The 10,099-nt window shown below is 40.3% G+C and overlaps 1 pseudogene; it reads right to left on the bottom strand.

Annotated features, from left to right (window-relative positions):
• On the bottom strand, nucleotides 1–8,908 carry LOC115160271 (general transcription factor 3C polypeptide 5-like; annotated as a pseudogene).
• Nucleotides 8,909–10,099: the final 1,191 nt, after the last annotated feature.

Here is a 10,099-nt window from a genome sequence, read left to right as displayed (position 1 = left end):
CTGTATCTTCTTCATAACAAAACATAGAAACACACCATTTTCACATACTGTATGTTGATGTTGGGGTGGTGCTGGAGATGAACATGAAGTTTCCCTTTAAACATATTCACTGACACTAATTTGGAAACATAACAAAATACACACAATTGTATGTTTTTACAGTGAATGAAGCAAGTTTGTACAATTCCACAGTCCATTTCTGTCAGGGTAGGTATGGACAGTTTCCATTCTCACATGTATCCAGCATCTCTGTCTCCATCTCATTGTCACGTCCCTCTGAGGGATGAAACTCATCTTCCTCATCACCATCTTCTCCACTCTCTGCGGCCTTTTGCCTGGTAGCAAAACTTTCAGGCCCAGAAGGGTATGGTGCTACAGAAAACACATGTATAATGTATCAATGATGGATGTCATAGACAAAACTTATATATTAATTTGTTAAATAACCCCACCAGAGGGCAATGCCGCCCCTATTAAGACTTAATTCTTGTCCTATAGCAGAAATTGTCATTTAGGTTCCACCTCCAAAGAATGCAGGCTGCTAATACATATTCACGAATTAGGGGTGGCAACGGTGGTGATTTCCGTGTGGAGTGGAGAAATAACAACAAGTACGGCACTGACAGCTATCAGTGTAGCTAGCTAGCATACTAACCTTACGTAGCTAGCTAATGTTGTCAGTTGTTGCTATACCGTATTGAAAAGATTAGCCAGCTGGCTAGACTACGGCTGGTTCTGGAGCTGGATTCTTCATAAGCATTTAGGGAAAACTTTGCCACAGATGGATAGGGGAAACCAGTATCTTTGACATCTATTGTTATCTCCAAAGTTTTGGCATCTTCCAAAAATTTCTGCCGCAAATCCGCCATAGAAATACGTGTAATATGGATAGACAAATATTAAGTTGTTTCGACTAGAGATGCGTTTTCTACATTGTAATGAACATAGTAGCCTACCAAAGGTTGCACTAACAGGCTATTTTATTTAACTAGGCAAGTCGGTTAAGAATAAATTCTTACTTACAATGATGGCCTACCCCGGCCAAACCCTAACGACGCTGGGCCAATTGTGCACTGCCCTATGGGACTCCCAATCATGGCCGGTTGTGATACAGCCTAGAATCGAACCAGGGTCTGTAGTCTCTAGCACCGAGATGCAGTGCCTTAGACCACTGCGACACTCAGGATCCCTGCGTCGTCAGCCCGTGCTTATGCCATGTTTCTCAAAGCTAAGTGAAGTGAAATGATGGGCTACAATGACTTTGCTCATGACGCACGCCGCAAATTATATGGAACAACACATTGAGCGCATCGGACACGAAACACCAATGCAAACGTAACAGCGGCACAAAATAGAAGTTTGTGGAATTTTTTTCCACGGGTGCCTTTTCATTATAGGATAGACACTTGTGATTCTAGTTGCACCAATCAAAGTAGTGGAGCATGGTCAAAACCATTCATCTTGGGGTGATGGGGTTCCAAAACGCAATCATATCACATGCAATTTTACCAAATATACAGTACATTCAGAAAGTATTCACACCCCTTGATCTTTTCCACATTTTGTTGTTACAAAGTGGGATTAAAATGGATTTGTAATTTTTTGTCAACGATCTACACAAAATACTCTTTAATGTCAAGGTGGAAGAGAAATTCTAACATTTGTAAAAAAAAAAAAAAAATGCATGAAAAATAAAAACACTAATGATACTGATTACATAAGTATTCAACCGCCTGAGTCAATCCATGTTAAAATCACCTTTCACAGAGATTACAGCTGTGAGTCTTTCTGGGTAAGTCTCTAAGACCTGGATTGTACAATATTTGCACATTATTTTTTTTTTAATTCAATCAAGCTCTGTCAAGTTGGTTGTAGATCATTGCAAGACAGCCATTTTTAAGTCTTGCTATAGATTTTCAAGACGATTTAAGTCAACTGTAACTAGGCCACTCAGGAACATTCAATGCCGTATTGGTAAGCAACTCCAGTGTATATTTGTCCTTATTATTGTTCCGCTGAAAAGTGAATTTGTCGCTTTGTATTGAGGACATGAAGTTTGTCACATTTTTTGCAGTTTTACTTTAGTCCCTTATTGAAAACAGGATGCACGTTTTGGAATATTTTTTATTCTGTATAGGTGTCCTTTTTTCACTCTCAATTAGGATAGTATTTTGGAGTAACTACAATGTTGTTGATCCATCCAGTTCTCTCCCATCCCAGCCTTTAAACTCTGTAACTGTTTTAAAGTCACCACTGGCCTCATGGTGAAATCCCTGAGCAGTTTCCTTTCTCTCCGGCAATTGAGTTAGGAAGGATGCCTGTATCTTTGTAGTGACTGGGTGTATTGATACACCATCGAAGAGTAACTTGCTCAAAGGGATATTCAATGTCTGCTTAAAAAAAAAGACTTGAATCGACTGAGGGACCTTACAGATGATTGTATGTGTGAGGTACAGAGATGAGGTAGTCATTCAAAAATGTTAAGCACTATTAATGCACACAGAGTGAGTCCATGCAACTTATGTGAGACACATTTTTACTCCTGGACTTATTTAGGCTTGCCATAACAAAGGGGTTGAATACTTATTGACTCAAGACATTTTAGCTTTCCATTTGTAAATTAATTTGTAAAAAGAAACTATTTCACTTTGACATTATGGGGTATTGTGTGTAGGGCTGTGGCGGTCACAACATTTTGTCAGCTGGTGATTGTCAAGCAAATAACTGTCGGTCTCAAGGTAATTGACCGTTAATTAACAAAAAACACATTTAGCATCTCCTGGCTTCCCACAAGCCACTGATGCAGAACTTTGGAAGATCTAGATTTTAAAAAGTCTAATAAATCAATGTAATATAGCCTACACCTTCACAATAAATCCATTATTTATTTTAGACAGATCTAAAGCAGCATGATATGAAGAAAATGTAGTCTATTTCAGAAGAAAAGAATAGCATACTCTGAGTCATTCACAAGTGATAATATATAATTCACAAGTGATAGGCTAATATTGTCACCCATCAGACTATTCTTGAATTAATCTTGTCTTTGCATATACTAAATAATATATGTGTGTGTAATTTGTTTTGATTTAGAATGGACCATTATGCACCTGTCTCGAAACAGGGGCAGCGGGAAAAATATACATGTAATCTATGCACTTAAATAGCGAATGGAGGTGCTTTTCCTGTGGTTCATTTTCATGCCAGCCAGGTAGGCTATACTCTTGTTGTAACGATAAACAATGTGCTTAATATTAGGAAAGTTGAAAAAAATATATAGTCAGCCTAGTCTACAGAAAGATGATGGGATCCTCCTCTTTAGTAGAGGCCATCACTCTGTTTTCACACGCAATTGCCTATAGAAATGTTGTGCAACATTAGCTCTCATGAAGTGTTTGATTAGATTTTCGAATACATTTGCATTGATGTCTAAGTGATTAGAGGGACAATAGAGTGCTGAGTACCAGGCAGTTAGCAAGTTTGTTAGGCTACTAATGACCATCAGCAGCATCAGACCTTGGAGAAGACTAATTACAGTGACTAAACGGTCACGTGGAATTTGATTGCTTTCATGACTCGTGACCGCCAGTGTGGCGGTAATACGGTCACCGCAACAGCACTAATTGTGTGTAGGCCAATGACAAACAATCTACATTTAATCAATTTGAAATTCAGGCTGTAACACACAACAAAATGTGGAAAAATTCAAGGGGTACGAATACCTGAAGGCACTGTATATTTTTAATACAGATTAACGCAAAAATAAGTGAAATTTTACAAATTATCCAAAGGATTATCATAATTTGCTGGTAAAAAGTGGAGGTTCAAAAACATACATTTGCAGACCCGATTTATATTGCCTGCGTAAAGGACGAACTGTGCAGGTGTTTCTGATTAATAAACAATGACATTCTGGTGGGTGGTAATATTAAAATAAAACCAGCCCTGAAAAGAAACGGAGGGAGAAAACTATTAGCACCTCATAGCATCTCATAGCATATGGAAAACGCACAGCACTGGCATGGAAAATATCCGAAGTTAACACTTCAACACCAGATACAGTGCATTCGGAAAGTATTCCGACCACTTGACTTTTTCCACATTTTGTTACAGTACAGCCTTGTTCTGTATAAAATAATATGTATAAAATAAAAAATCCTCAATCAATCTACACACAATACCCCATAATGACAAAGCAAAAACTGGTTCTTAGTAACAGTTTTATCCCAGTCTTTGAAATTCTCATGCACTTCAACCCACACCCAACAACACCTGTTTTAAATAACTATTCCCCATGGACTGGTTTCTGACCCACTCCCTGGTTTGATTCCAGGCCAGGTTGGCCATAGGAGTGCTACGTCGGTGTTACAGAGAGAAGTCTTACCTGGCCTCTTAGCGCGGATGACCTGTTTGATCACGGAGGACATGATATCTCGGAGGTCATCAGAGGTGTGGGACAGACACCAGCCGTCCCTCTCGTCACACTCCTCCTCCTCCTCCTGGCCATCGTTCCGATGAATCACGTTTCTTATGCTGAGCCAGGAGCAAGGAGCATTAGACACAAACAGACAACAAAATGCAGAGATCTTTGCCACTTCTACTCTATGGGCAATTCCAAACAAGATAGGCCCAAAGATATTTCTGATGTTTTGGATCTTTCCATAGAAAGGTCATTTGGGGGAAGGATGTTAGGCATATCTTTGAAGTCTGTATCCACAATGATTATTGAGAAATAATTGACCAAAGTTGGGAAATGCATGACATTTTGGCCTTACCCATGAACAAAAATATAAACGCAACATGTAAAGTGTTGGTCCCATGTTCATGAGCTGAAATAAAAGATCCCAGAAATGTTCCATACCCACAAAAGCTTATTTCTCTCAAATTTTGGCCACTAATGTGTTTATATCCCTGTTAGTGAGTATTTCTTCTTTGTCAAGATAATCCATCCACCTGACAGGTGTGGCATACAAGAAGCTGATTAAATAGCCTGATCATTACACAGGTGCACCTTGTGCTGGGGACAATAAAAGGCCACTCTAAAATGCGCAGTTGTCACAACACAATGCCTCAAGTTTTGAGGGAGCTTACAATTTGCACGCTGACTGCAGGAATGTCCACCAGAGCTGTTGCCAGAGAATTGAATGTTCAGAATTTGGCAGTATGTCCAACCGGCCTCAAAACCGCAGACCATGTGTACCCATGCCAGCCCAGGTTTCTTCAGCTGCGGGATTGTCTGAGACCAGCTACCCGGACAGCTGATGAAACTGAGGAGTATTTCTGTCTGTAATAAAGCCCTTTTTTGGGAAAAAAAACATATTCTGATTGGCTGGGCCTGGCTCCCCAGTGGCTGGGCCTATGCCTTCCCAGGCCCACCCATGGCTGCGCCCCTGCCCAGTCATGAGAAATCCATAGATTAGGGCCTAATGAATTTATTTAAATTGACTAATTACCTTATATGAACTGTACCTCAGTAAAACCATTGAAATTGTTCCATGTTGAATTTATATTTTTGTTCAGTAGACATAGCCATTATTGGTGTCATTTGAAACCTTTTCTTAACATCAAGAATGTTAAGGTGTCTTAAGATGAATGCACTAACTAAGTCGCTCTGGATAAGAGTGTCTGCTAAATTACTAAAATGTAAATAAATATCTTCGGCCAATCTCTTATGGAATCGCCCTTATTCCATGTTGGATCCTACCCCTGCACGTCCAAATCACAGAGCTGATAGAACATCTGCCTGTGGGGGGGCAGGGTCCCATCTTGAAATATGTACGTCGACTCCTGGACAAACAGGAGACAGGGTAGAGGGCAGTTAGCATGTGAGGTTTTATTACTGTGTCATTATTCTTATAAGTACAGTGTAACATATAGAGCGTGTGAGTAACTTGTGGGGAAGTCTTTGGTCCAATACCTTGAGCTGGTACCTGGTTATATTAGCGTTATGTCCCCCGGCAGGGCCCTCGGGGGCTAAATCTGTAACATTAGCAGCCTGGGGAACTGTACAACAAAGAGGGACATTAGCTAGACAATCATCACTAAGACACACACAGTCACACACACACACACAGTCTCACACACACCCACATGCCCAGTTGCTCACTTGCTTTGTTGAGTGTGATTGGCAGGGTATAGTTGAACGTGGTCCTCTTAGCCTTCACTGGCATGTCATTTATAGTATATCTTAAAGACAGTCACAAAGGGGGAAACAGACAGGTTCTCATAAAACAAAGCACGAGGACTGTATTAACAAAGACTGTGGGATTAAATTGTATAGAGTCCCTTACGATTAGTTTGAACCAAACCTCCACCCTGCCACCACTCCTCACCGTGCTTGGTACTGCAGCGGACCCTGACACAACCCTAAGTCAAAATCAGTATGTTTCAATTTTAACATCAACAAATAACCTTCAATTCATTCAAATGTAATTTCTTTAATCAAAAGTGAGAGAAGTAATAATTACATTTACTCAAATGATCTAAAAAAAAGTTGGTATATTGTCCCATACTCTTAATTATTATCCAACTTTTTTTTTTACATGATGTCACCATTGCAATTCCCACTACCCCGACTTTGAATACCACTGGCGGTCTAGATGTCCTCACCATGTAGTAGGCCACGATAGGGAGCAGCAGCTTCAGTTTATCAGGGTGGATGTCCAGGTTGGCCTTGACCGAGTTCCGGGACCAGCTGGGCCGGCTCTCAAACATCTACACACAGTGTGGTTTGGGAAAAGATAACACAGAGGGGACATCAAAGCAATGTACGCAACATTATTAAGTAACACTTTATATGTGTACATTTTCCATGGGCATATACTGTAGGAACATCATCTGTATATGGAGATGTAAAGAGTATAGGCTAAATCATAGGCTAGTTTGTATTTTATCTCTATGGGCTAACACTCAAGTAAACGCGTCGGTCTTGAAATAGCATTAGGAGAAAAAATAAAGGCTCAAACTGGAAAAAAAAGTTATGTTCCTTTGCATCTGTGATTAACGCATCAGTGTTAAACCTTTTAAGGATGGTACCCTTTTTGTCAATTTTCGCCTAAAATGACATAGGCAAATCTAACTGCCTGTAGCTCAGGACCTGAAGCAAGGATATGCATATTCTTGATATCATTCGAAAGGAAACACTTTGTAGTTTGTGGAAATGTGAACTTAATGTAGGAGAATGACACATTAGATCTGGTAAAAGAAAATACAAACAAAAAAACATGTGTTTTCTATTTTTTGGGTTTGTTCCATTATCTTTGAAATGCAAGAGAAAGGCCATACTTTCAGATTGGAATCTATGTGTAATTTAGATTTTGGCCACCAGATGGCAGCAGTGTGTGTGAAAAGTTTCAGACTGATCCAGGGAAGAATTACATTACTGCACAATATTTTGTATCAAGTCTGCCAGGGGTTTGCCCAATTGGTCAATTGATACATTTCCAAGTACATAACTATAGAGAACATACAGAAATGCTATGGTAATAAAAAAAATGTAGGTTTACACACTCCCAGGAATGTCACACATGATCGATCATTAGCTTATACACTAACTGTCACACATCTAGATGGCCGGGCGGGGTGGGTGTACAGCAGAGGGGTCAAACTGTAGAGCCCAGTTCCTACATTTGAACATAAAAATTGACTTGATCAAACAAATCTACGCTACATTTTATCTCTGGGACCCTCAGGATGACAAATCAGAGCAAGATTACTGAATATAAGTACATTATTTATCTTCAGAGGTGAATGTATCAAAACAGTTGCCGTGATAAGTTTTTTGTTGTTTTCCACTCCTCAAACAATAGCATGGTATTTTTTCACTGTAATAGCTACTGTTAATAATTGGACACGTCATTCTAATCACATTAGCGCACGTTAGCAACAACCGTCCCGCTTCAGGGACACTGATTCCATAGAGGTTAAACAATAATACTAAAACTTTTTAAACGTGAAAACATCATCCCTTGTGTGTGACCGGTTCATGCAGACTTCACATCGGCTTGTGAAAAAGTAACAGAGTAACAACCTCAGAAGCCCAATGCAAAGTTTACTGACCTTATTAATTGTTCCTCTGCCTTTATGTCACTTGGGTGAACACACACCCTCTTCCAGTTGAACTCGGCAGCCTCCTGGGGCTCTGTGGGGACATTCTTGTCGTCAAAGTTGAGGAAGATGGCGTTGTGAGGCCGACCGGCTCGACTCAAACCAATCAGATTATTCCTGGATACTGTCGGGGGGCAATAGCCTTCTCTGCACGGAAGACAAGTTCACAATGATTTAGCTAATATTCATCAATACAGACAGATATTTGCATGGCACCCCTATGGGTTGACCAATGGCCATATCTATTAGCACGTGCATCTTTTTAACAGGCTTCCTGTCTTGCTCCTGTTGTTGAACACGTCGTTGTGTAACGTTATTGGGGGGGGGGGTTCTAATGCATTACTGCTGACACACTACATAACATGGTGATGTCCTTTGGCATATTTTTTTCTGAGCTTAACACACTACCTGTGATGAGGGTGAAACTGTGTGTAGTGTTGCTCACACGCCTGCCCCAGTGCCCATGCTTACTTGTGTTGGATTTCAGGTCGGTAACTGTAGTCCACAGCACTGTCCAGGCGAGAGAATATGGGTGGAGGAATGAAGAGGGGCACAGGCTGCTCAAAGAACTCATTATTCTCTGGTTTACGCAAGAGTATCTTATTGTAGAGGGATGTATGCGAGCCGTCGCAAGATACTGGAAGTCAGCCATCCCTGAAACAATATCACGTCAGTTAGTACAGTAAACGAATACGGTGTGAATTATAACATAGCCCATCAGGACTAGCTAGCTATACATCCATAAACATTGCAAGCTGAGTAACAGCTATCAAGTGATTGACTAGTCGCGCATGCGTTGATTGACGTGTGTAGGTTGCTCACCCTGGACACCCCTTGTATACCCCCAATAGTTTCCAGCATATTGTCCACATTGGAGATAATCCCTGGATATTCCACACAAACGATTCTATTGTCTTGTGATAGGGGAAGAGTCGCCGAGCTCCCAGGCACCCACCGACAGTGGTAGCTTCATCGCCCGCGCTGCCCGAGCCTGACCGGCGCGTGCCGGTTATCGCTTTCATTGTAACATTCAAGTCGTCCAGCCCCGATGCTGCCATCTCACCTTTGGAGAAATACGTTTCACCGTTTGAGCTGAGTATGTTATTTGAATGCCCTTATGCTGTCTAATTAGCAACACAATTCACAGATAGAATTGTGGTTTTCTGGTTTGTATACAATTCAAACATTTCAACCAATAAACTCCTACGGGTGGAAACAATTGGAGGTGTTTAAAGTTCCGACCAAATATTGAGAATTGTTAGACCTGGATGAATGTAGCAATTGTAGCTGTAGGCCTATTAGTATGTTTGATGTCAGACCATAGTTTATTTTGTTAAAATAAAACCCCAAGTGTAATCGAAAAATGGTGTTAAAGAGGTCATATTTCGTGCTAGAACTCGACTAGACCTAAAGTGTGTAAAGCAATTTTAAGACAAAAGGGGACAGTAGAGAGCCAGACTAGCTACAAGGATAAACCACGTAGAACAATGAGCCCGATATGTAACCGGATGTATAAATGTTAAGCACACGGTTGGCGTTTCCACTCACTATCAAATATGGTGATAAGAGGAAGTCCAGTTGCTGGAAGTGGGAATAGATGGACCATATGGATTTTTGCCGACATTCTGCTAATTCTTTAATCTGTGAAACATTTTATCTCCGTAGACTTTTTTGTTACCAAAACTAGAATCTGTTAAAAAACTGAGTGGAAGGCGTTTGGTAGACTTTACACTTTGCCATTTAAAAAAAAAATGCGTTGTTTAGAAAGAGTGCAAGGGTAAATTGAATTATTGCACATAGTGTATGAATTGCAATACATAACATATCATACGAATTACAATTTGTAACATATCATACAAAGTGGATGATGGATTAATACATACCATACAAAAAGTAGTTTCTCGGATTTACGTACAGAATAATACGAAATGCTCTGAGACCACGTTGTCTGTGACATCCAAGGTTCTAAAATGGTATAGTCCTCAGATTTCCC

This window comes from Salmo trutta, chromosome 23 (genome assembly GCF_901001165.1).
Source record: "Salmo trutta chromosome 23, fSalTru1.1, whole genome shotgun sequence".
Classification (NCBI taxonomy): Eukaryota; Metazoa; Chordata; class Actinopteri; order Salmoniformes; family Salmonidae; genus Salmo; species Salmo trutta.
The sequence above is the reverse complement of the archived record's forward strand: the minus strand, read 5'-3'. Positions and strand labels throughout refer to the sequence as shown.